We start from the raw sequence: 5,627 nt of genomic DNA on the forward strand, positions 1-5,627 counted from the left end.
GGATGTTGATGTGGAGTTATTTTAGAATGTCCAGGAACTTTCCAAACTGCTTATCATCTAGTTTCTTCTTTGTTCTATGAGGGAACAAAATTTTTGTTGGTATTTTCCTTCTTAGAGTTGGACTGATTGGTTGACTCCTGTCCACCTAGTTTTCATTGGATTTGGCTTCTTTTCCAGGTTCTGGTTTCTGCTCATCAGTGGCTGGTTGTTGTTGTTGTGTTTTTGGAGCTGCTTCAGATGCTTTATTCTGTTCCTTTTTCTCTGGAAAAGTAGTGGGTTGTGTAGTGGCTTTCCCACTTCTCAAGGTGACTGCCTTGATTTGCTCTGAAGAGGAATTAGGTAAAGTGAGTACTACCTTTGGTGAGGTTGTTGAGTGGAAGTCAATATCCCCTGATAGTGATCTTTGTGCTCTTGTATTGAGACTGGCAGCAATCTGTCCCAAATGGGATTCAATGTTCCTGACAACTGCATCATTCCTGGTGATATATTCTTTAACATAGTTTTCCAAGGTGTTGATGCGTTGGTCATCTCTGTGGAACAGAACGTAATTGTTTCTTCTTTGTTGTTCAAATGTTCCACTGCTGCTACCTTGCTGGTACTGCTGCTGAGTGGTGAATGGTCTGTGGTTCATGGGTGGCCTCCATTGGGGATTATGGTTCTGATTTTTTGTGATAGTTCCTCTAGGATTTGAATTGGTATTGCGTCCTGCTTGCTGATTATCCCTGGCTTGGGTGAAGTTCCTGTTGCCAAAGTTTTATGCATAACACACCAATGCAGTGGATGGGCAGTATGTTGAATCATGAAGGTCTCCACAGGCCGAGCATGGTTCAATTTCAGCTGCTGTGAGTTGCAAGACTTCCATCCTTGGTGTTTCTTGATCATTTTTCAGGTTCTTCACCTCATTCATGAGTGATGCCAGCTGCGCTTCCATGGCAGTTTGTTTATCTAGTTCGAGAATGCCAGGCTTCCTTACTAGGCTCACCCTGTCTATTGGCCATTGGAGACATCTTTCAGCAGTGCCTTCTATGATGTCATACCTGGATTCAAGAGTTCCTGTAAAAAAATATCTTCCACAGCAAAATCTAAATGTGACTGAGAAGTATGGTCAAGTCCCTTATAGAAAGATTGTAACACTCCCCAACTTTCTACCCCATGGTTTGGACATTTTCTGATGATGTCCTTGTATCTCTCCCATGCTTCATAGGGATTTTCTCCATAAAACATCTTGAAGTTAGAGATTTCTGCTCTTACATCAGCTTGTCGGGACATAGGGAGAAACCTCTCTATGAATTTGTTCGAGAGTTCCTCCCATGAGTGTATTGAACCAGGGGTGATAGTTTTCATCCATGTTTTTGCGCTTTTAAGCCCAAAGAGTGAGGAAATAACCTCATTCTCATACTTTCCTCTATCACACCCTCAGCTTTAAAATTATCACAGATATCTTAAAAGGTGGTGAGGTGTGTGTAAGGATCTTCTGCAGGGAGTCCATTGAAGACTCCTGCTTCCCTAATCATGTGAAACATGATAGGTTTCAATTCAAAATTGGGTGCTACAGGAGGGAGAATTACTCCCCTCTCTGGTCTGTTCCTAAAAGGAGCAGCCAGAGTTCTGAAATTTTGTTCAGGAGGAACATCTTCATTATTATTATGATCAGCCATGTTTTCAAGAATTTCTACCCTGAAGTTTCTTCTTCTTCTATGAAGTGTACGTTCTAGTTCAGGAGCAAAGAGAAACTCAGGTACTTTAATGGAGTGGTCAGAGTTTGTTTCAAACTCTTCACTCATAAACCATAAACATAAGTTATATGAACAGCAGGTTCAGTGGCAAGAAAAATATAAAATCAAATATACAGAGTATGTACTAAAACAGTAATAAGAACAAAATTTAGTGTTGTTGTCCCCGGCGACGGCGCCAAAAACTTGTTGGGTGGTTTGCTGATGGTGGAAAAATATAAGTTCTGATGGGGGACGTTCCTCTGTTCTATAATTGTAGTAGAACACAGACTCGTTCCCTTACTTCCAACCCAAGTGCGCAATTGCACGCATCGAGTAATAATGGGTGTATTAAGGCCCAGATTATCGTTCCCACGAGGATAGAACTCTAGATATTGTCTTACACTATTTTATAAAGAATGAAAATGAGAAGAAAAGTTAGTGAATGAACTGTATGGTCAAACGTTCCCTACTGTCTTGACAACGTTCCTCAGGAACAGTAAGTTCAGTCTGATGGCAAACAATTGCTCGCTGCGTTATATACGTGATCCTTCCTGTTTATAAGAAGGTGAGATAATAATCATTGGAGATTTGGTAGATACAGGATTAAATAAAGTAAAAATAATAAAACAGTACCAACTATAATTAAGAGACAACAAGTGGATGGTTTTAAAAACAGTTTAACAGAAGGAACGGATTCACTGCTCCATTCTTAAATAGTTATTACCTCTGCTCAAGACATAGCACTTTTTGGCTTTGTCCCAGTTTCTTATCTGCCAACTCCGATTCCTCAGCTCATGGATTTAGCATGTTTAAATGTAAGTTGCATGGTATTAAGCTAATGTATTCGTAATTCCTCTATAAGTTTTGAGTTATGATCACAGTCATTTCAAAAGTACAAACGATATTAAAAAGAAATTTTTTTCCTGTAATTACAAATAAACGTTGTGATTGTAACTGCGCTTAATATTATATTTGTTGATAACACACCAGTCCGGTAATAGGGTGTTACAGATACCCTTGGGTGGAATATTAAAGGTTCAAGTGGGGTAACTGTAAAAAATTTGTATAGTGCTCTTATTAATCAAGATGATGAGGATGACAATAACAATAGAATCCGGTCTGTTATTTGGAAACTAAAAATTCCTAACAGAATCAGTGTTCTCCTTTGAAGTTCGCCCATAACCGGTTGCCCACTAAGAGCATTCTGGCTTGATTGGATTTGTCAAATCTGATCTGTCCTCTTTGTCATCAGGAAGAGAAATCCATATTGCATACGGCTAGGGATTGCAACAAAATTAAAAGAATGTGGCTGGAATTAATTAACCCTACTTTTTATAATTTGTTTTTTGTTGCAGATATTAATAGCTGGTTGAAGATGAATCTGAAGATTGATTCCTTGATGCGGATTAATGATCAATGGCCCATTATTTTGCTGTCATTGTTGATTGTGCTTGGCGTTGGAGAAATGAAAAGATTCATGGTGAAGAAGTTAATTGGTTAGCCTATAAAAGCTAAACAATCCATCAATCTGTGTATGATATCTCAAATGCCTGGAGGCAGGGTCATGATGGTATAATCATGAGAAGGCTGAGGTACATTCAAGTAGGTTGGCATCCTCCGGAAGCTGGATGGATTAAAATCAACACAGACGGGGCAACCAAGTCTAATAGTGGAGAAGCTGCTTGTGGTGGTCTCATAAGGGATGAAACTGGTAGATGGATTAAAGGTTTTCCTTATCACATTGGTAAATGTTCAGCCTTTGTAGTTGAACTTTGGGGGGGGGGGTACTAAAAGGACTTGAATTGGCGTGGAATGGGGCCTGAAGATGTTGTTTGTTAGAAAGTGATGCTAACTCAGTGATCACTTTGCTCACCAAAAGTGGAGGAGCAGCTCGAGAGTCTTGTTTGGTGACTCAAATTCGAGCCTGGTTACAAAAGGATTGGGAGGTGCAGCTGATTCATGTTTTTAGGGAGAGTAACGGGTGTGCGGACTGGTTGTCCAAATACCTTCTGAATCAACCATTGGTGAATAATTTAAGTATTTTTTATTCCCCTCCCCCTGGGATTTTCCCACTGTATTTGGCTAATTTTTCTTTGGTTTGTAATTCTCGTAGGGTGTTCTTGAACTGAGTTGTGTTTGGGGCCTTTGGCTCCTCCTTATTTACCAAAAAAAATGAGAGAAAGACACAACTTTGTTAAGGCACATCATTTTCACCTTCTTGCATGCCCATGAACCGACCAGAACTTTCCATCCCTCACCATCAATCGACCTTGCCTCCATAGACTACTTATTATTGAAGTTTGATTTTTAACCTTGGAAGAGTGTAAACTTTGTTAGGTATGGCTCATACTTCGCATTTTGATGAGGTTCTTTAGTGGCGAGGTCAGCAAAAAGGTAACTGGAGTCCCGCTCCCAGGTCGGGGTTCCGAGGGAGCCGCTCGAGCGGGGGTATAACACCTCGTAATTCTAAATCGTATAATTATATTTAAAACCTAATTTAGAAGACTAGCTTTGATACCAAATGATATGAATCTCACCAAGAATAGTGAGACCTAAGACCAATTTAGTTAGGATCGTTTCTGCAATCAGGAATTTAAAACAAGAAATAAAGAACCTTGACCCGTTATCTATGGAAGATAAAAACCAAAGGTATAAGAAGGATAAAGATGCCACACTCAAGAAAGAAGAATGTTAGTGATAAGTCTGGTTTGAACGTCACAAGAACAAGCTTCTTGATAAGTTCAGAGTTCTAGATAAGAACCAAAAAGAAGAAACCTCTCAATTATATTATAACTTCAAAATCTGATCACAAGAGTTATATTCTTCCTTATTTATACTTGGAACATCCCTCCAAGAATAGGAAAAGACTAGCTAATGAAAAGACACTAATTTAAAATTGACAACTTGAAAAAAGGAAAAGACTCTAATCAGCCCACTAAACATTAATGACATTGAAAATGTTAATCAACCCCACTAAGTATTAATAACATTGAAAATGCTATCAGCCCCACTAAACATTAATTGGCATTAGAAATGCTACTGATTCCACTCAACCTCCCTTGCATTCATGGCATGAACTAAACTCTGATTACGAATAAATTTGGACTTGTAGGCTTCATGATTAACCCATATTTGCTTGATCAACCCACTAAGAGCTTCATTAAACTTCTTGGCCCTTGATCTTGTGATTGACCCATTTGGCAATTGCAATGGATCACTAAGTGTTGTCTCCTTATTCATATCATAAAGTGAGTATGTATCTCAATATAGTACTAAAGGAAAAAGAAATAAAATAAACAAACAAACATAAAATAAATAATACGAAATAGAAAAATTGATTGGGTTGCCTCCCAATTAGTGCTTGTTTAACGTCATGAGCCTGACGTTGACAGATGATCAAGGTGGCTTGTAGCAAAGAACCAAAGCTGGCTTTTTTCCTTTGCTCATAGTCATCTTTTGGGATTTCTTTATCTTAACCTGGGGTTTGCTTTTCATTCTTAATAGATGAGGATTCTTGAGCTTTGTTCTTCCATCTCCCTTATCTTAAACAAATTGTGCTTGTACATCTGAGGGAAAGATTGTAAGAGATGAAGAATTAATTGTAAAATCAACAATACTTACCTGGTCTCCATCCACTTTTTGGTGGCCATGAATGGTTCTTCAAGAAGGTGTGCAAAAATAGGGTCCACGTCCATATCAATGACTGTAAAATTCTCTCTGTACCCAAAGTTGCTCGCCTTCACTAATACATTTTTGGTAATATTAACCAAACAATTGAATAAAGCGATCGGGCATCTTCACAGATCTTATATGCCTTATTTCCATTTTCTCAAATAAGGTCATTGGCACTTGATTCGCATTAGTCTCAACATCACATAAGGTTTGCTCAACATACGTCTGCCATGGGGCCAG

At 38.7% G+C, this 5,627-nt stretch overlaps 1 non-coding gene across 1 annotated transcript; it reads left to right on the plus strand.

Moving 5' to 3' along the window:
* The first annotated feature begins 1,147 nt into the window (after positions 1–1,147).
* Positions 1,148–1,254, plus strand: LOC133293796 (small nucleolar RNA R71). The gene has a single exon (XR_009749115.1). It is a non-coding gene; the product is annotated as a small nucleolar RNA R71 (small nucleolar RNA).
* Positions 1,255–5,627: the final 4,373 nt, after the last annotated feature.

This window comes from Gastrolobium bilobum, unplaced genomic scaffold, assembly GCF_033153095.1.
Source record: "Gastrolobium bilobum isolate Gb01-03AN ecotype WA unplaced genomic scaffold, APGP_CSIRO_Gbil_v1 utg2281, whole genome shotgun sequence".
NCBI classification, from domain to species: domain Eukaryota; kingdom Viridiplantae; phylum Streptophyta; class Magnoliopsida; order Fabales; family Fabaceae; genus Gastrolobium; species Gastrolobium bilobum.